We start from the raw sequence: 22,434 nt of genomic DNA, 5'->3' as shown, positions 1-22,434 counted from the left end.
CCTTACTTATCAATACAAGATCTATCCTCGGACCCGTATGAGGAAGAGTTTACATTGAACTGTTGTTCTATTCACTCCTATTTGTTACTTTAGTTCCATTAGCTTTAGACTTGAGATTGTCTTAGCATTGCATCTAACTTAGAAGCCCACGCTCTTAAAAATTCATTGTTTGGGCTTGGTTTGAAGATCTAGGCATCACTATTCTAAGTTGGCCTGGGCTTTTCTTTTTTGAGCTTTTACAGTGAATAATATAATATAATTTATCAAAGGCATTACTAACATAATCACCTAACAAATTCAATTTTCCAAAATAAAGACAAATCCAATACACAATTTTATGAATTAATACTCACAAAATCAAGATTAAATTTATATAGAGAATCAAATATCATGATTTATGTATAGAACTATAAACAAAAGAGGAGATAAAATTTTATTTTTATATATTTAAATGAGTTTTAATTTACCTTAAATAAAGTGTTACATGGTGACGAAAAGTTGAAATATAATTTCCAAGTTTGAGAGAGAGATTATTTGGTGTGTATTGTGTGAGAGATTCAATGGCTAATATTGACAATGTACTATGTGGAAAAGAGACTTATTAAAAATTGAAATCTCAATTCATTATAGGAATTTGATCATTAATTATAATTTAATAGTCACATAATTTTATTTTTGTTAAACAATTTATGATTTCAAATGAGTTAGTTTTCACTATTACCTATTTTCTTTTAAAATATAATTATTAACTTAAAATTCTATGGACCTATTTTCATTAGGGGGTCTTAGGCAATGGCCGAAGTGGGCTTGCCCAAGAGCCTTGACCCTGTTTCAAATTAGATCTCAAGTTTTCAATTTTCTATATTAAAATCTTAAATTGTGAAACCATTTCAATTTCAAACCTTATTCATTTATGCTATTCATTGTCATTATTCCAAGCAGTAACGAAACAGAGTAAAACGGAAAATCATTAATAATATATTTGTGTCTGTGGTGAGTTAGATGGAGTTATTTTGAGTTCATATCATGTACATTGAAACAGTACAACATTATTGACTGATACCAAAATATTTGGTTCTCTCTACCAAACTAAAATCACTAATGTGGTATTTCTAACTTTTGCCTTTGGTTATGTCAAAAACAAATTCAGTGTGACCGATGCAAACTGGGCTCATTTGCTGCTAGTTGAATTTCAAGTAGTAAAGTGACTAAAGTCTAACTTATTTAATTTTGGTTTTATATTTAAAAAGACCGATAGGACCTGCCTAAAGCCTTGGTTGAAAAGGCACGAATGGAACCCTCAATAACTAGGTAAGGTAAGGTCTGCCTTCATGAACATAACTTCAAATGTGCAAGTTGCAACCTCTCCCGTAAGAGCAAAACCTTGCCATTACCCACACAGTGGACCTGTTTTTGATTTGGCACATAATACACAATATAAGTACATGCAACTTTTATCCTTACATGTCCACTTACTGTTTCTAGGAACCAATTTCAAATGAAAAAAAAACTCATGCTTACCATTGAGGTTATGGGCACTAGTGTAGTGTTTTCTTGGTGATCTTTTTATAAGGAAAATCAAGTAAAAGAATGTCCATATAGAAGCAAAATTTATCTACCAGTATCTTCCTGGTGGCCACATTCAGTGATATATAAAATGGGAACAATTTTAAGGACTCTTCAAAGACAACAGAAGACCCTACTTTGAGAAGTATCGTTTACATTTTTACAGCTAGTCATTTTCAGTTCTAATCTTTCCTTGGTATACTCAAGCATTTCTCTGTCAATCCAACTCTTTATTCTAGTCTCCAACCTGCCTGTGAATGAGATACCCTCTCAATAATTCTTCCCAAACCTTTTAGAAAAAGCACTCTCAGTGAAAGTATGATCCCTGGCTTCAATCTTACTTTTGCAAAAGGTACACATTAAGAATGTCTTTAGAAAAAGCACACAAGCTTCTTTGAATTGACTTGTGTTTATTGCATCTGATAGCCTTCCAAGTATCACTGCAAATATATACAGTTTGCTGGCTGCCGGCATCCACCTTACCTTATCAGCACCCCCAAGAATCCAAGATGAATGAATATTAAACAACTTAACATAACATCCTTTTACTTTTCGTTTATTTTAGTCACGCATCCTAATGGTTCCAAAGGGACGCTATGAGAGGGAGTGACGCTTTTCTATACATTAAAGATTTTCCTTTTGTAAATTGTATATATATTTGTTGATGCTCATTTCTGAGGCCCAACGGCAGAGAAGAGTTAGTGGATCGTTAGAAAAACCATTAAGCTCGAATGATAGGAACAATGGTTCATAGGCCCATAAAATAACTAAATGGGCATTGAGGAAAGCAAACGGGCCTATAGGAGCCCAGAGAGAGAAGTAGTAAACTCATGGGCATTATGTGATGTAGAAAAGTGAGAATGGGCCACAGTAGGCTCAAAGTAATGAAGTAAGAAAGTAAGAAAGTAAGGGGTTGATAGAAAACCCATGAGCCTCAATGATGAAGGATAAGGTAAATGGGTTAGGGAAGCCCAAAAGAGTTAGTAAAAACCCATAGGTATGTAGAATTAGAAAATGGGCCGAGGATGCCCAAGGAAAGCAAATGGGCTAAGGGTACTCAAGAAGAAAGAAATGGGACAAAAGAGCCCATAAGCAATGTAATGGGTTAAGAAAAGCTCAAAGTAGCATGAGTATAAATCCAATGACCATATTAAGTCATTAAGAGAAAAATAGACAGCAGGCCCAAAGAGGCCCAGCAAGCACGGGTCAAACAATACCACGGTAAGAATGGCAAAGTGATATGAAAAAAATGGCAACAAGACTACAGAAGGAGCAAAGAATGAGCTAAAAGGGGGAAAACCCACAATCAAGCAAGACCCAGCTCTTGAAAGGGAAAGCTAATAAAGAACGAAAAATCAGAAAACAGTTTACACCATAAGAGGTCAAGGATGAGCGGCATAATGCATAGATGAGCCTCCAGACCACGGCAAACATGTGGGCAGCAGACAAGCTTTTTGGCATACACGGGAAGTGGAGCACGTGCAAGGCCCAAGCACTACCAACCTATACCCAGCTAATATAGGAGTGGTGGGTCATGGGTGAGAGGTAAGAAAGGGTATGGTCTAGCGATGGGGAGAAGGGAAAGCCTATTTTGGGGTTTCCACTCATATTCTTTTAGGGGTGATGTCTTACTGAGATGACATACCACTCAAAAGAAGGCAGGATGAGTTGGAATCACTAGATGTATGCCATGAGGGATAGTAAGAGAGAATGTCACAGTAAGCAAGCAAACAAAATAACTTTCTTTGTCTGGTAATGGGGAGTGGCACAGCTAGCACAGGTAGTTGGTGGTGGCTAGACAACTAACGAACCAACGGGTGGTCGAGAGGAATGCCCTAAACCAGATAAAAGTGGTTAAAGGCTAAAATGGTAAAAACCAGTCACAGTAGGTAGTATATAATGGGTCCTTGTTGTGCACAGTAAAAGGGAATCACAACAAAAGTAACCTCTAAAAGAGAATCATAGCATCATCACCATAACACCATGCGAGCAAGCAGTAAGAAAGAAAGAAAAGAGGGGGAAAGAATCAAAGTAACAAAAACGAAGAGAAAAGAGAAAGAAAAGAAATAGAGAGTGTAAAATGGCAGGCATGCACCAATAAGCTAATCCCTTCTCTCCCTCTAAAAACCTACCCTCTGTTGAGGATAAAGAACTCATTTGGGCACAAGCCATTCAGGCTCGTTCTCTCAAAGTGGATAATTTCTACAGTAGGATTATCTTGTGAGGTTACCCACATTGAGGAAGTGGTTCCCTTCTTGACCTTAGTCCCGTAAACAATTAAATACGACAAACTGATCCTTCCCTTCTTTGATTTTTCCATTTATTGCTATTGTTTCTTCTCTTGTCTTTGCAATTTCACCTATAATGTGTTCTTTTTCCTTGCTTTAATTAAGGATTTCTTACTTATTTTGCCTAACAGTAACGTATTTCTTTTATCATTGTTCTATTGCATTCATCTGCCATAACTTTTTTGTAGCAACTTCGTCTACCATCGGCATGTGACTAAAGTTTCAGCAAATGGGGCATAGTTTGTGCGCAAGCCAGACCAAAGTGAGTTGCAATTAGATTGGTCCCAACTCTCTTATCCAGAACATTTGGGCCCAATACAACAAGAGACAGTCCAGCTCAAAAATCACAAAAGGCCCACCATAATATTCTAGGGGAAATTACACTTTGCCAACTTATGGCTTGCCCAAAAAACATTTTGCCTACCTGTGATTTAAAACTTGACACTTTATCTACTTGAGGTTAGTTCAATTGTCTCCTATTACCCACCTCTGTTAAAAATAAGGGTAAATTTGTATTTTTGTTACCCTTTTATGTCTCTCTCATCTCAAAACATAAAAAACTAAAAAATCAAGAAAAAAGAAGATCAAAAAGTTAGGTTTTGTAAAAATTAAAACCTAAATTTTACATCTTTTTTCATGTAGCAACTTTTAGATCTTCTATTTTAAAACCTTCCCCTCTTTCTATAGAACACACACATAAACAAAGCCATTAGCAACTTTGTCTTAATCCTCGAATGAGTAAAGATCAAATGAACCAAACATGGAGGCAACCTCAACCATGAGTCTGGAAATACATAACAATGAAAAAAGAATTGATGAATGTGGGAAAGGAGTTGTTTACTGTTGAAGCAAAATTAATCGTTGTTTAGGTATTAAGAAAAAGGAAAACTTTACCAAACTGAGATCAATTTAATTGTGTAGCTTTTTAGTTGAGGTTGAGTTTCTCAATATTCTAGGAAGAAGAAATTTGTTTCATGTTCCTCAATTTCCTCGACAACCAAAGGGATGGTAATAAATGCCATGAGGAAATATGATTCTGTAATGAATATGCATACTGGTGAACTCGCTTAAATTACATTACATTTTTTACGTAGTTAATAGTTTTGAGGTTTGATCACTAAAATTTTTTTGTTTTTCGGGTGTTGTTTTAACCTGTTGCAATTCATAATATTAAGTATGCTTTTGGGGGGCATGAGCATTCAGCATCAAGGATTTTTGAAGTAGAACCAAAGCATTGTCCTGGTTCCACATTTAGGAAATCAATAAAAGAAATAAAAGTTGTTACATATAAAAAAGATATAAAAGTTAGGTTTTAATTTTTACAAAACCTAGCTTTTTGATCTTCTTTTTTCTTGATTTTGGTTTTTTATGTTTTGAGAGGAGAGAGACATAAAAGGGTAATAAAAATACAAATTTACCCCTGTTTTTAACAGAGGTGGGTAATAGAAGACAAACGGAGCTAACCTCAGGTGAGTAAAGTGCTAAATTTTAAACCACAAGTAGGCAAAGTGTTTTTCAAGCAAAGCACAGGTAGGCAAAGTGTAATTTCCCCTATATTCTATATTTCTATTCCTATCTTTTGTTTTGGTTGGATAAGGATGATGGTCAACAGGATCTAAGCCAACACTCTTTAATTGCTCTCAATACACCCTAGTACTATGCATCTCCAAGAACCAAAGGAGTATTCTACATTTAAAATAATTTCACAATAAATTTTAGGTAGTAAGTTGTTATTAATAAGTAAGAAAATAATGTCAGTAATGAACCCAAATTAGAACCAATAACAGCATGCCACTTAGAATTTGTTATGAAATTGTTGTGAATTTAGGCATTACTCAAAATCGAGTTTACACCACATTTGAAGGGTGAACCCCTAATTTTTTTTTTAAAAGCCATGTCAGAAATTAAAAAAAAAAAAAAACTTAAATCTAGTTTAATTAAAAATTTTAATTAAAAAAGATTTATTAATGTTCTTTAACTTGTTCTTCATATTCTTCCCAAATCAAACCCAGCAACCAAGAATTCAAACCCATCACAAGAACACAAACCCAGCAACCCAAGAACTCAAACCCAGATCACTAGGACATAAATGAGAACAAGAAGAAAAATCCCAAATTCAACACCTTAGAGATCATCAAACCCAGCACCATCAAATCTCCTACAAATCAAGACCATCGAATTCTTCGTGTTCTTCCCCAAATTCCAACACAATCAACATCGAATTCTCAGCAAACAAACCCATAAACCCAGTTAACGAACCAACCCAGATCAAGAAACCAGTTGCAATAAACCTAGATCAACACAATCAAACCTAGATCAAACCCAGACCAACACAATCAAACCTAGTTCCCACCTTCACTAACTGACACAATCAAACCACCACCACCCCACCAATCAAAAACATTTCTCCATAACATGAAATTTAGCTCAAAAACCCACAAAAATTATAGAACATGACCACCATTGCCACCGAAAAAGTCACCAAACCCACCGATCAGTCAACAAACCCACGCCAACAAAGTCACCAAACCCACTACCACCATCGTTGATCAAACAAGAGAGAGGAAGAGGGATTTCACAATCATCAAAGGACTGAGACGAAGGCTAAGACTAGTGAACTCCATTGTGGCCGAGATGGTGGCCAAGACGAAGGCCGAGACTGGGACGAAGGCCGAGATCGAGCTCCATTCTCTCTAAACCACCGTCGACCCCCTTCCTCTAGATCTGCTCCAAACCACCAGCCTCATCTCTCTCTCTCTCTCTCTCTAAACTCTTTTTTTTTTTTTTTTTTGGTAGAGCTCTCTCTAAACTCAAATCATGGTTTAAAATGGTCTGATAAAAAAAAAAAAAAAATCGTTTGATTCTTTTGACTAACTCACTTAAAGAAAAGTAAATACACTTAAAACTAAAATGATCTAATGATATTTTTTTTTTCTAATTAATTTAATTAGATTAATAAAAAATCGTTTAAAACTAAAAAAGTAAAATTTTCGTTTGTTTTTTATTTTTTTAAATTAAAATTAAATTTGAGGAATTAAAATTTTTTTGTTTTAATTTTTTATTAATTAAAATGCTGAGCTGGCATTTAAAAAATGCAAAATAATTTTTTTAATAATGTTTTAATAATCACGTCAGTGCCACGTCAGCAAGCAAGGTATTTCGTCTGTCATGTAAGAGGTTTCTGTTAGTGGGTTGACGGCAATAATCAAAATCAAATCAATTTTTTTATTATTAGAAACTAGATTAGTAGCAAAATCAATTTTAAGACCAAAATGAGAATTGCTCCAAAATGTAGTAACCAACAATACTCGCCGAATAAGTTTATCATCATTACACTATCGGATTTGGTTTGCAGGATACCTAACCGTTATGGTATAGGCCCATTGAGGAAGGGAGAATAATCATAAAGGTCCAATTTCTATGAGGCCTATCAGAGGGTCACCGTAATGATGATGGACCTTGACAAAATGGTGGTGGTGAACGTTTTGGATACAAGCCGGGTAATCTCATTTCCCAAAGCTACCAATCTGATTACTGTTAGACGGACCAAGACAAGCCTCTAGAAATGGGACAACTCAACCCAACCCAATATCCATAGAGCAGATCAAAGGGCCTAGCTTTAGTGTTGAAGACGACGGGGAGCATGGTGAAATGGGCCAATTGGGTAATTCCTCCTCAATGCTGAACAAGAAGCCAGTTTGGACTTCCCAAGATAACACAAAATACAAGGATGATAGGCAAGTCCAAGAGATCGTTGCTCCGTTTATTTGGACATTAACAATTTTCAAAAAATATTTTCTAGATTTTTTTTTTAAATGTTTGGTAACAAAATTATAATGAAAAAATTTAGCTACAAAATTTGTTGTAGTCAAAAGTTATAACCTTACTCAATATTATTAACATTATTACATATTTAAAAAATTTAACTGTTGAATTGCATGTTTTTTACATTCTTAATACACATGTCAAATCTTGTGTCAATCATATATTACTATGAGATCTTTTAGATTATATTCTATGAATAATTTTAAACTAAAAAAACTTGCAATTTAACTAATTAATTGATGACATAGCTATTTATCTTTAATTTTCTAGAAATTTTGTAAGCATGGAGGATATAATAAGAAAATGTAATCCAATGGTGAATTTGTAAAAATCCACCTTAAATAAAAAGATATTGACTAAGGTTGTAGTTTAAAGTTACAACTAATTTTGTAAACTTTGTCCATATTATTGTGGGTTAAACTATTTCTTGACTTTCTTTATTTAGTTTCATGTGAAATAGAGTTGTTTTAGTTATTTAACTTCACGTGAAATAAGAGTTGTTTTTTAGAAAATTTTAGTGGAAAGTAACTCCATCTCATATCAAACTAGATAAGGGAAGTTAAGAAATAGTTTTCCTTTTACCAAATTTTTTATACTACCAAATATAGGAAAATATGAAAAACTATCTTCAAATAAATTTTTTCGTTAAAACAAATGAAAACTATTTCTTGACTTTCTTTATTTAGTTTCATGTGAAATAGAGTTATTTTACTTATTTGGCTTCGCGTGAAATAAAAGTCGTTTTTTAGAAAATTTTAGTGGAAAGTAACTCCATCTCATGTCAAACTAAATAAAGGAAGTTAAAAAATAGTTTTCCTTTAACCAAAATTTTTTTATACTACCAAATATAGGACATCTTAAGGGGAGTTAAAAAATAGTTTTCCTTTGACCAAATTTTTTTATACTACCAAATATAGGAAAAGATGAAAAATTATCTTCAAATAAATTTTTTCATTAAAACAAACGAAAACTGTTTCTTGACTTTCTTTATTTAGTTTCATGTGAAATAGAGTTGTTTTAATTATTTGGCTTCGCATGAAATAAGAATTGTTTTTCAGAAAATTTTAGTGGAAAGTAATTCCATCTCATGTCAAATTAAATAAGGGAAGTTAAGAAATAATTTTCCTTTGACAAATTTTTTTTATACTACCAAATATAGGAAAATACGAAAAACTATTTTCAAATAAAATTTTTCATTAAAACAAATGAAAATTATTTCTTGACATTCTTTATTTAGTTTAATGTGAAATAGAGTTGTTTTACTTATTTGGCTTCGTGTGAAATAAGAGTTATTTTTCAAAAAAATTTAGTGGAAAGTAACTCCATCTCATGTCAAACTAAATAAGGGAAGTTAAGAAATATTTTTCCTTTGACCAAATTTTTTTATACTACCAAATATAGGAAAATATGAAAAACTATCTTCAAATAAAATTTTTCATTAAAACAAAAGAAGCGTTAGAGATACAATAACCCAGGAGCTTAGGAGTGATATATCTTCAGAATTATTTGTGCCTTAAAAAAGGGGGAGTTAAAAAATAGTTGTAGGGTAAAGGGGCCCAAAAGTATGTATATTGGGTCATGGGCCTTGGCCGAGGACGTTGAGTGGTCCGAGGACATATAAACATCATTGAAGAGGTAAGACTCAGAGCCCCATGAGTAAGCTACAAATAAGAGGGTTGGGGAAGGTATGCCGAGGAGGAATATCCCCTTGGCTAAATGAGGTGAAGATCAAAATGTGTGTCCTATCATCCAGGGTGACGTTCTAGGAAGTTCTATTGATAAGGATGTGCGTTATGAACGGACAAGAGGGATGGGAGCTAAGAAATATCTAAGGATAAGTTGCTACCATCGCATTGAATGCATTGTAACTAACTCTCTGGCCGCATTAATGAGGAAGTGATATCTGAACAGTACTTTTCAGCTTTACAGCTACCCCTAAAGACTTCAAGAGAGTGCTGATGGGACAAGGATCAACACAAGCAATCCATTGTCCACATGGAGGGTAGAGATGAGAAGGAAGAAATAGTATAAATTAGGAGGAAGGCCTTAAGAGAAGGGGATCGAAAAATCAAGAAAGATATACTGTAACAATTAGAACTGTATTTGTAACCAACTTCAAGTAATATATGCAAGAACTAATCTCCTCGGATTGTGCTGAGGATAATTTTCCTTAGATAAAATCAGTCCACTTTTACATTATTGTCATCTAGATCCATTATAATCGTTACCCAACTCATTATAACCTAGTTTTCCAATGCACTCTCTACAAATTCATTGTATTAGGCTCATTGGGCCTAGATCCATTTACTTTTTGGGCTTAAGACTCAAACTGCATCCTTACAATTGGCACCGTCTATGGGAAATTCTGGTGTTGTGGTGAGTTTAACGTTCAAATATGGTGGGTTTAGGTCCACACCAGGAGAAATTTATGGGGTCTCAACGTCAAGATCATTTCCTTCATCTTGAACAAAGAAGGGATCGGGAAGGAAGTGTACATACCACCCATACTAGTAGAAGTCAATCTCGAACTAGAAGTCACACCTCTCATGAGGAGAGTGCTAGGAACATGCAGCTGGAGATTGATAATTTGAAGAGGAAGTTGTGCCATAAACGGTGAAGGCGAACTCCCTCTAATTTTGACTTCTCTTCTGACGATGAAGAGGATGGTAGTTATAGACCTAGATCAAGGACCTCTCCTAGTGAGTCTTTCTCATATGATGATGACTACCACATAGAAACTCATCTTCCAAAGGCTTGGGAAATAATGCGATGAGCAGAGTGTTCAACCAAATTTCCAGATCACCTTTCATGCGCAGAATTGAGGGAAGGAGACTTTCTCGGCGGTTCACTCAACTCACATTCACCATGTATAATGGCCGAACAGACCCTATGGAGCATGTAAGCCACTTCAATCAGAGAATGATTGTACACTCCAAGAATGAGGTCTGATGTGTAAGGTATTCCCATCCAACTTGGGACTTGTGGCGATGAGGTGGTTTGATGGCCTAGGTGCAGGTTTCATTGATTCCTTTAAGGAGCTCACCCAGGCATTTGGATCTCGTTTTGTCACATGCAGTAGGGTTCCTCGGCCCTTAGATTCCCTGTTATCTATGTCCATGCGAGAAGGGGAGACCTTGAAAACGTACAAGGACAGATATTGAGAGATGTTCAATGAGATCGATGGGGACTTTGATGACGTGGCTATAAGGACTTTTAAGCTTGGCTTGCCTGTCGAGCACGATTTGAGAAAGTCCTTGACCAAGAAGTCGGTAAGGAGTATGCGTCGGCTTATGGATCGTATTGATGAATACAAGCAGGTTGAGAAAGACTAGCAACAAGGGAAGGGAAAGGCTAAGGTTATCTCTCAGGACAGAAGGGATTTCAAGTCGGACAGATACAATAATAGTAGGCCTTGGAGAGATTTTGCTGGGCAATCTGGGTCTACGACTCCTTAGGTGGTTAACAGGGTGTTCTGAGAGGTAGTACATTAAGTCTTAGAGAAGATCAAGAATGATCCATACTTTAAATGACCAAACAAGATGAGAGAAGACCCCATGAGGCATAACCAAAGTTTTCATTGCCAATACCACCAGGAGCGAGGGCATACCATTAAGAACTGTAGAACTCTGTGGAACCATCTGGAGCAACTGGTTAGAGATGAAAGGTTACAACAGTTTTTGTATCAGTCCAATGGGTAAGGAGACTAAGCAAGATCAGGAGCTCAAGGGAATGCTTCTTCAAGGCCCCTTTTGGGCACAATTAATGTCATCTTTGCTGCTCTTGGGAGAACTGGTTTTCATCCTTCCAGGGTGATGTCTGTGGCTTGGCTACTTGCTGAGGACTCTAATTTTGAGTCAAAAAGGGCTAAAGTAAAGATTTAACTAGCATTGAGTTTTTCGGACGAGGACAAGATTGGAACCATACAGCCACACGATGATGCTCTAGTAGTCACCCTCAGGATAAGAGGGTATGATGTGAAGAGGGTGTTGGTAGACCAAGGTAATGGTACAGAAATTATGTACCCTGACTTGTACAGAGAGCTGAACTTGAAGTCTAAGAATTGGACAGCCTATGATTCACCTTTGGTAAGCTTTGATAGGAAAGTTTTCATCCCAAGGGATCAGATTAGATTGCCCATGCAAGTAGGTTCGGAGGTAGTGGAGGTAGACTTCATTGTGGTGGATACTTATTCTCCCTACATTGCCATTGTGGCAAGGCCCTGGCTCCATACCCTAGGGTCGTTTCTTTGACTCTGCACTTGAAGGTGAAATATCCATCGGGAGACAAGATTGAAGAGCTTGTTGGGAGTTAATCCATGGTTAGGCAGTGCTTGGTGGCTGCAATTATGCTTCGGCTTGAAGCTGAGTCCTCGACCTCTACTGAAGGAGGCTTATAGCAATCAAGGATTCCTGTCCTATCTATGGATGCGGTGTCAGAAGAGGCAAAATGTGAGAGGTTGGAGGAGATTGCTATAGATGGTGATCCGGAGAAGTTTTTTCAGGTCAGAACTCAGTTGCCTTCTCGGGAGAAGGAAGAACTGTTAGTGTTTCTAAGGAGGAATATTAATGTGTTCACATGGAATGCTTATTAAGCTCCTAGGGTAGATCCAGACTTCATTTGTCATCATCTGAATGTCAACCCAACTATCCTTCCTAGGAAGCAACCACCTCGACGCTCATCCAAAGAGCATTCTGATGCTGTCAAGAAGGAGGTGAACAAGCTTAAACAAGTTGGGGCTATTAAGGAAGTTTTCTACCCTGAGTGGTTGGCCAATACAGTGGTAGTGAAGAAGAAGAATGGGAAGTGACCGGTATGTGTGGACTTCACGGATCTGAATAAAGCTTGCCCCAAAGACTCTTTTCCCATGCCTCGAATAGATCAGTTGGTGGATGCCACTGTGGGCCATCCTCGAATGAGCTTCTTGGACACCTTTCAAGGGTACCATCAAATACCTTTAGTTTTGGATGATCAGGAGAAGACAACTTTTGTTACTCCTACTAGGAATTACCACTACAAGGTGATGCCTTTCAGTCTAAAGAATGCAGGGTATATTTATCAGAGGATGATGACCAGGATGTTTAAACCACAACTAGGAAAAAACATTGAGATTTATATAGATGATATGGTGGTTAAGAGTAAGTTGTAATCCGAGCATGTTAACGATCTTAGGAATATCTTTGAGATCTTGAAGAGACACAAGCTGCGACTTAATACTTCTAAGTGCTATTTTGGTGTCGAATCAGGGAAGTTCTTGGGGTACATGGTTACACACCACAGAATTGAAGTCAACCCTAACCAAATTAAAGCAATTACAATTTACAGCCACCTCAAAATCCCAAAAAGGTCCAGAAGTTGACAGGGATGACCGCTACTCTAAATCAATTCATTTCTTGGTCAGCAAACAAGTGTAGAACTTTCTTCCAGTTGTTGAATAAGTGGAAGGGATTTGAATGGACCGAGGAGTGTGTCTTGACCGTTCAACAGTTGAAGGAATACCTATCTCGGCCACCCATTATGTCCAGACCCGAGGTGGATGAGATTTTGTTTACTTACATTGCTGTGGTTTCCCATACAGTGAGCCTGATGCTTGTATGGGTTGATAGTGGTGTACAGATGCCAGTTTATTATGTGAGCAAGTCACTACATGAGGCCGAGGTCTGTTACCTACCACTGGAGAAGGCCATTTTGGCAATAATGCATGCTACACGTAAGATCCCCCATTACTTCCAATCACACATAGTTGTTATCTTAACCCAACTTCCACTTAGATCTCTACTTCCGAGTGCTAATTACACAAGGAGAATTGCCAAGTGGGGTACGATCTTAAGGGCTTTTGATATCAAATACATGTTTTGCACCTCTGTCAAAGGCCAAGTCCTCGCTGATTTGGTGGTTGAGTTTGCTAAAACCCTATTTGAAGAAAAATTTGAGAGACAGAACATGGATGGAAAATCAGTTGGCATGGTCTCACTACAAGAGCCTTTATCTTGGAGGGTATATGTTGATGGTGCAGCAAATCAAAGGGGATCCGGAGTAGGTCTAGTTCTAGTATCTCTTGAGAAGATCACTATTGAGAAATCCTTAAAACTGAGCTTCTCGACCATAAAAAATGAGGTTGAGTATGAGGCTCTATTGGTGGGGATGGCCATGGTTCAAAAAATGGACGGAAAAGCAGTGAAGATATTCTCGAATTCAAGATTGGTAGTAGGCCAAGTGAAAGGGGAGTTAGAGGTTAGGGATGTGAGAATGTAAGAATATTTGAATCAGGTTAGGCACTTGCAATCAGGATTTGAGTCTTTCAGCTTGCTAGATATCCTTAGGGGTGGAAACACACATGCTAACTCTCTGGCCACTCTTACAACCTCCTCGGCACAGGATTTACCTTGGGTCATCCTCGTTGAAGACTTGTGCAAGCATACTGAAGTGAAGAGAGAGATGGTCCATATCTATTAAATTAGGGTGGGGCCTAGTTGGATGGACCCTATAGTGTTATTCTTTAAGGAAGATATCTTGCCTGAGGAGAAATCAGAAGCTGACAAGGCATGAAGAAAGGCTCCTCGGTTTTAGCTGTTCGAGAATCAAAAAATGTACAAGCGCTCTTTTTCTAAGCCATACTTGCTATGCATACACCGTGAAGCATCAAAACTATTCCTTGAGGAGTTACATGAAGGGATTTGTGGAAGCCATACAGGAGGTAGATCTTTGTGTCACAGAGCCCTCACTCAGGGATACTGGTGGCCGAACATGCAGAAGGAAGTATAACAGTATGTGAATAAGTGTGATCAATGGCAAAAATTTGCACCAAACATTCACCAATCGAGAGGAGTTCTTAATCCTCTATCTAGCCTTTGGCCATTTGCTCAATGAGGTTTGGACATTGTAGGTCCTTTCCCTAAGGCAGCAGGGAATAAGAGATATTTGTTAGTCGGCACGGATTACTTCACCAAGTGAGTTGAAACTGAACCATTGGCAAATATTAGGGACGTGGATTCCAAGAGTTTTGTTTGAAAAAATATTGTCACTCGGTTCGGGATCCCCCATACCCTCATCTTAGACAATGACTTTCAATTTGATAGTAAGGCCTTCAAGAGGTATTGTTGTGACCTGAAAATTATGAATAGGTATTCCATCCTGGCCTATCCACAAGGGAATGGACAAGCTGAGACTGTCAATAAGGTCATAGTAAATGGACTCAAGAAAAGATTGGATGATACGAAGGGAAAATTGGTGGAAGATTTGTCACACGTCCTTTGGACGTATCGAACCACACCTCGTAGGTCAATGGGGGAGACACCCTTTTTCAATGACTTATGGAGCTGAGTCTGTTATCCTACTAAAGACTAGATTTCCAACGCTGAGAACGAGTTCTTTCACCCCGAGCAACAATGATGTGTTGTTAGGGAAAAGCTTAGACTTAATTGAAGAGTGAAGAGAAAATGTCATGGTTCAATTGTCATATTATCAACACAAGCTCAAGTAAGGGTATGATGCCAACGTGAAGTTAAGGCCACTAGCACCTAGAGACTTGGTATTAAGAAATGTTTTAGTTACTGTAAAGAGCCCAGCATGGGGAAAATTAGGGCCCAACTGGGAAGGGCCGTATCGCATCACCTCGATGGCTGGAACAGGTGCTTATTATCTTGAAGACCTAGATGAAAATGTTGTATCATGCCCTTGGAATGTAAACAATCTGAGAAGGTATTATAATTAATAAAATTTCCCCTTGTCATATTCTCATTTATTACATTATGCGTTGTTTTTCTTATTATTTATTTGAATATCAAACAGAACCTTAGTCATACTTGGCTCCTCAGACCATATATTTTGGATAAATTGATATTTTCAGACATCTTTCTAAGTGTTAAACAAAACCTTAGTCATGCCTGGTCCCTCGGACCACATGTTTTAGGTAAATTAATACTTAATGACATCTTTCTAAGTGTTAAACAAAACCTTAGTTATACCCGGTCCCTCGGACCAAATGCTTTGGGTAAATTAATACTTAACGACATCTTTTTAAGTGTTAAACAAAACCTTAGTTATGCCTGGTCCCTCGGATCACATGCTTTGAGTAAATTAATACTTAACGATATCTTTCTAATTGTTAAACAGAACCTTAGTTATGCCTGATCCCTTGGACCACATGCTTTGGGTAAATTAATACTTAATGACATATTTCTAAGTATTAAACAGAACCTTAGTTATGTTTAGTTCCTTGGACCACATGCTTTGGGTAAATTAATATTTAATGACATCTTTCTAAGTGTTAAACAGAACCTTGTTTATGCTTGGCTCCTCAGTCCACATGGCTTGGGTAAATTAACACTCTCTATTTATTCTTTCTAAGTGTTAAACAGAACCTTGGTTATGCCTGGTTCCTCAGACCACATGCTCGACTCCTTAGACCACATTCCTTGGATAAATTAGCACTTTTTATTTATTCTTTCTAAGTGTTAAACAGAATTTTAATTATGCCTGACTTCTCAGACCACATGCCTTGGGTAAATTAACACTCTCTAGTTATTGTTTCTAAGTGTTAAAACAGATCCTAGGTTATACCTAGCTCCTCGGATCATTTGTCTTGGGTAAGTTAATGTTCTTGGTTATTTGCCTAAGTACATGGTCATTTTCCTTATTATTTATACGTGTTTATTTGTCTAAGTTAGCAGTAATGCACTACTGTTAGCTTTGGTAAAGTCAGAGTGGCAATAACTCACTACTATCAACAACATCATCAATTTTAAGTCCCATCTATCACCAACTATAAAATAAATATTACGGAGAAAGGAAAGATTCATAAAGTAAAAAGTGCAGCCCTTTTTATTAAATAAAGGAAATGTACATTATATACAATGGCAAACTACCACCACAAAAGGAAAGATACAAAGGAAAACTACCAAAAAAAAAAAAAAAATGAAAATGACAGAAAGGAAATAAAATCCTAAGAGCTAGGCCTTGGCTGGAGGAGGAGGGTCTTCTTTCTTACTCAGTTGAGAGGCAGGAGCATCTTTGGCCTTTGGGTTAGCCTCTTTGGATTTGGCCTTGGCCTCCTTCGCTTTGACTACAACATCCTTTGCCTTGGTGGCATCCTTGGCCTTGGCAGCATTCTTGGCCTCTAAGGGGGGCATGGCCTTCTTGCCTTTGCCCCCTTATCCTTGGCCACCTCAGCCCCTTGGCCTTGATCACCAGCTTGGCTGGATCTTTTGGAAGCCTCAGAGGGGGGAGAAGGGCCTGAGCAATCAGAGGCTACTTAGAGGATTCTGGAGCAAGGGCAGAGGGAGGTGGGAGGGTAGCTGGGACTTCATGGATGTCGGGAGGGTAGTAAACACTCTCAGCCTGCCTCCACTCCGAGGCAGCAGGGACCCCTGCAAGGTTGAGGGCCTCTATCCATGTCTCCTTGCAGTAATCCCTGCATACCTCGGCCAGCTCCTCAGCTAGCCGGATCTCGGTTTCTTCTACACTGAGGTTATAGGACACTTGCCTCGAGGCCTCCACAGCTTCTTCGGCCTTTCGAGCGACGGCTTTGGCTTTCTCCAAATTAGCTTTAAGGTCTAAGACCAGCTGCTTCTGTGTGGCCAGCTCTATCTCAGTAAGATAGAGTTTTTTATGCTGATCTTCAGCCTGGTCCTGAACATTCTTTAGGCCAGCCTTAGCGCTCCTCCGCGCCCTCTCCTCGGCGGTCAGCATGGTGGCCAGTTCTTTGTTTTCCTGCTTTATGGCTCCTAGGGCCTTGTTGGTCTCGACGCGGAGGTTGACCTCAACCCTGGCCTCATTTCGGGCATCCTTGACCCATTCCTCAACTACAAAAACCTCCTGGATAGCCTGCACAAAAATGAAAAAAGAATCCCATGTAAAAAAGAAAAAGAAGAGAGAATGAAAAGGGCACCTTAGCATTTAGCTAAAAGATATGATGGTGAACTTACCATGACAAGATCATTTTTCAAGGAAATGAAGAGGTCTGGCTGCCTCATGTGCCTTAGAGCATCTATGTCTTTCAATAGGAGGAGGGGCTGCTTTAGGGCTTAAGCAACATAGGACGAATGCCCTCTTTGGAACTCCCTAATGGAAGAGTTCCATGGGATGGCAACGCCATCCAGTTCCAGCTGAGGAGCCTAAGTACGTTGTTGTTGGTGCACCTCGGCCATACTTGGGTCCTCCCTACTATCCACAGAGGAGACCCGCTTGTCCTTGGCCGTCTTCTGCTATTTAACCTTCTTCTGAGGGACCACCTCACCCTCCTCCACTTCCTGCTCCTTCATTTTCTTCTTCAAGTTAAGGATAGAGAGTAGGCCGACTGTGGTTGTAGGAGGAGGTGGGGGAGGGGGGAGAGTAAGGGGAAGCTTGGATTTAGGGGCCTCTTTAGATGACGACCCTTTATTCCTCCCAGCCATGAGGTTTCTCAAGCCTTTCCTCGGATTCAGAGCTATTACATCTTCCTCCTTGGAGCTGCTATCTACCTCGGCGATTATCAACTGGGGGGAGCGAGCTGCTGAGGATCTGTCAAGCTCACTTTTAGAATCCGAGATCTTAATGGGTCTTCCCGCACCTCTCCTTCTTCCTCAAGTCGGAATTGATCTATCTCCTTCTCGAGTAAGAGGCGTGAGGAAGTAGTTTCTTCCTTCGGAGCCACTGCTTCAAGGAGAGCGAGAATAGGAGGTAGCTTAACTGGTGCAATGTACTCTCGGGCAAGGAACCTAGGTACCAAAACATCTGTCTTATAGAGCCTGGGATCGCCTGCCCTAATTGTGTGGCCCACTTCCTGGAAGTTCTCCGAGATTGGTTCGAAGTCCAAAATGAGGTGGACCGTTCTCAACTGCCTATCCTTACTCACAAACACCTCGGATCTTAGGACTCTGTTGAGATTTGTGACGTTGAACAAACTAAGGCAGGGTGTTACGTACCTTTTATCTGCAAAAACAACCGAGGAGCAAATCATGGTCAAATTAATAAAACCCATCATCAAAGGAAAACGAAATATTAAAGGAAAGAGTGACAAAGCTAAAGAAACTAAATCCCGTGCCAAGGGACCTAACCCTAAGGTACCCCACCTAGCTCTTTCTCCCGAGTTGGGCAATGAAGACCGTCGTGCCATTCCCCAGAGGCGATTACATAGTCGTCCTTCATGCCCTTATTGGACTTAGGAAGACACGATACAAGCCTAACAATGTTGAATCGAGACTTGAGGTAAAACCCCGAGTCAACAAGTGAATGGCACTCATGCCAGGTGAGTCTCAAACCCATCTGCTCGTTGAGAGCATCAACGCTACCTAAAACTCTAAATAGGTTGGGCACACATTGGTAAGGACATAGCCTATGGTTGATTAGGTAGTCTCGGGTCACCCTACCCATGGGAAGCGTCATTCCTCCTTTTATGAAAGCGATCATAGGAATGACAACCTCCCTTTCGTTTCTATCTGTAACCACCCAGTTTGGAACACAATACCGCAGGGCAACTCCTTATGGAATGTGATATTTAGCCCTAAAGCCCTCCATACTGGCAGGAGAATCTATGAGGTGCTTAAATCTACTCATTTAAGCAAATTAAGGAGAAGTAAGGGAAATGTTTTTGAAAAGGAGTTGAAGATTAGAAGGCTGAGGAGGTTAGTCGAGAAGAAAAGAATTTCAGAACGTAGAGACTTACGAAAATGAAAACAGGTGACACTTTAGGAACTTCTTGAGAGTTGGGAGATTGGGCAATTCTTGGAAGCTTGAGAGTTTGAGAAGTCTTAAGAGTTTGTAGATTTGTGAAGTGGAAAAAATTAAACCCTCCAGGCGCCTTATATAGGAGGTGGAATTAAGTGGTAGTTATCCCGCTCAAAATTTAAGGAGAAATGCCAACCATAGGATCTAAATCTCATCGTAGGATGTAGGGAACAAAATGACGCTTGGAACATTTAATGAGACATCGTAGGCTCTGAAGCGTCAGGAATAGTTACGGGACACGTGAAGCGATATTCTCACGTGTGTAAATCAGAGAAACAAATGGATTTAATTCTCCAAAGTCAAAACCCCATTTTTTTCTACTCGAATAAGAGGGGAAAAATCGGAGTTTTGAGGGGCTATTCACGTGTGTAAATCAGAGAAACAAATGGATTTAATTCTCTTAAGTCAAAACCCCATTTTTTCTCCTCGGATAAGAGGGGAAAAACCGGAGTTTTGAGGGGCTATTGTAGGGTTAAGGGGCCCAAATGTATATATATTGGGTCATGGGCCTTGGCCAAGGACATTAAGTGGTCTGAGGACATATAAACAACATTGAAGAGGTAAGACTCAGAGCCCCATGAGTAAGCTACAAATAAGAGGGCTGGGGAATGTATGTCGAGGAGGAATATCCCTTCGGCTAATCGAGGCGAAGATCAAAATGTGTGTCCTATCATCCAGGGTGACGTTCCAGGAAGTTCTATTGATAAGGACGTGCATTATGAACGTACAAGAGGGATGGGAGCTAAGAAATATCTAAGGGAAAGTTGCTATCATCGCATTCAATGCTCTGTAGCTAACTCTTTGGCTATGTTAATAAGGAAGTGATATCTGAACAGTACTTTTCAGCCTTACAGCTACCCTCAAAGACTTCAAGAGGGTGTTGATGGGACAAGGATCAACATAAGCAATTCACTGTCCACGTGGAAGGTAGAGATGAGAAGGGAGAAATAGTATAAATTAGGAGGAAGGCCCTAAGAGAAGGGGATCGAAAAATGAAGAAAGAAATACTGTAGCAATTAGAACTGTATTTGTAACCAACTTCAAGTAATATATACAAGAACTGGTCTCCTTGGATTGTGCTGAAGATAATTTTCTTTAGATAAAATCAGTCCACTTTTACTTTATTGTCATCTGGATCCATTATAATCCTTACCCAACTTATTATAACCTACTTTTCCAACCCACTCTCTACAAATTCATTGTATTGGGCTCATTGGGCCTAAATCCACTTACTTTTTGGGCTTAGGACTCAAACTGCGTCCTTACAATAGTTTTCCTTTGGCCAAATTTTTTTATACTACCAAATATAGGAAAATATGAAAAATTATCTTCAAATAAAGTTTTTCATTAAAACAAACGAAAACTATTTCTTGACTTTCTTTATTTAGTTTCATGTGAAATAGAGCTGTTATACTTATTTGGCTTCGCATGAAATAAGAGTTGTTTTTCAAAAAACTTTAGTGGAAAGTAACTCCATCTCATGTCAAACTAAATAAGGGAAGTTAAGAAATAGTAAAGAATTATTTTTCCTTTGACAAAATAGTTCAAATAAAGTTTTTCATTAAAACAAAAGAAGCGTTAGAGATACAATAACCCAGGAGCTTAGGGGTGATATATCTTTAGAATTATTTGTGCCTTAGATGGACAAAGATGAGGCTTGGTAGATGACGTTGAATTTGGGCTAGAAGCAAGCCTTGTTTACTTGTAGAAAAAAGTTAAACTTTAATACTATTTATGTGTGTTTTTAATTAGTAGTTTGTCTAGCTTTTCACTAAAAATATTGTAGATAAAATATAAAAAAACTAGATAAAATAAATAGATAACTCATGTAAAATCCGCAAAATAATAAAAAATATAAGCATAAATTGGCTTATAAATGCATCTCAAACAGACACACAAAAAAATTATCAAAAACTATATTTTTTATGAGAAGTACTATGCATAAGCTACTGAACTGTGGAATACCAAACGAATATGTAATAAGATAGAGGAAGTTCCTTGTTTATTAGTATAAAGCTTTTTCCAGGTTTTGATGAAGGTAGAAAATCTAGTTTTAGAGGGGCAAAAGAAGTCAGTCCATGCCCAGTTCTGGTGGTGGCTAGCCCAGGAGCGAGTTCACCGGAAAAAATCCAATCAGACATGAAGGTAATGGTGGAGGAAGGAAGCAATAAATGTAGAGAGCCATTAAATGCTAAAACCGTGAGTATGGGAAAGACGTTACAAACAGAGGCTGTATTTACTCCAAACAGGACGTCAGTCTCAAATGAATCCGGACCAAATTCGAACTAGATTCCAGGTGAGGAAAATATTAATTCAAAGATATTACTTCCCAAATCAATCTCGCCTATTGAGCTGTTTGTTAGCCAAATAAGGGAAATCAATGAGGCCCTAATCAAGTTTGGAAAACAAACGGATGGGGAAATAAAGGCAAAAGAGGCAAGCAATGCTGAAATTACTCCTCAGAATCAATGTGATGAAGCAAAGGAAGGGAGTGGAGCACTTGAGGTAGGGTTGGTACAAGCACGTGGCCAACCTCAAGGGTATTGCCGTGTGCATGTACAATCTGTCCAACAGAAAATTAACACAGCCTCTGGTAATGAACCAGATTAGTCCAATCAGCCTCCACACCATGCCATTTGGAAACCTCCTCCATGGCCGATTCTGAAGGTGAACACTGATGATGCGGTTTTCTGGGAACAAAATTCTGTGGATGTTGTTTTGGATATGGGAGGTGGATTAGTGTTGTTTTGGAGATCGACTATTGATGTAATTGTGGAGGGTTGGGGCACAAATTATATCGATATAATGTTTCAAGAAGAAGATAGGGTAGGGATAGGAGTGATCATCCGAGAATGCCAAGGAAAAGGCTTGGCACACATGGTTGGAATCATCCCTCTCCCCCTAACTGTCATAGAGCTTGAAACTTTGGCTATATCGAAGGCTTTACAGTTTGATGCTGATCTGAGTTTGGAAGATGTCACCCCAGAGAGAGTTTCAGAGATTGCAATGAACGCTTTGAATGCAGATTCGCAGTCTTTGGAATCCTTTGGTT

The sequence above is a fragment of the Quercus lobata genome, chromosome 12 (genome assembly GCF_001633185.2).
Source record: "Quercus lobata isolate SW786 chromosome 12, ValleyOak3.0 Primary Assembly, whole genome shotgun sequence".
In the NCBI taxonomy this organism is placed as follows: Eukaryota; Viridiplantae; Streptophyta; class Magnoliopsida; order Fagales; family Fagaceae; genus Quercus; species Quercus lobata.
The sequence above is the reverse complement of the archived record's forward strand: the minus strand, read 5'-3'. Positions refer to the sequence as shown.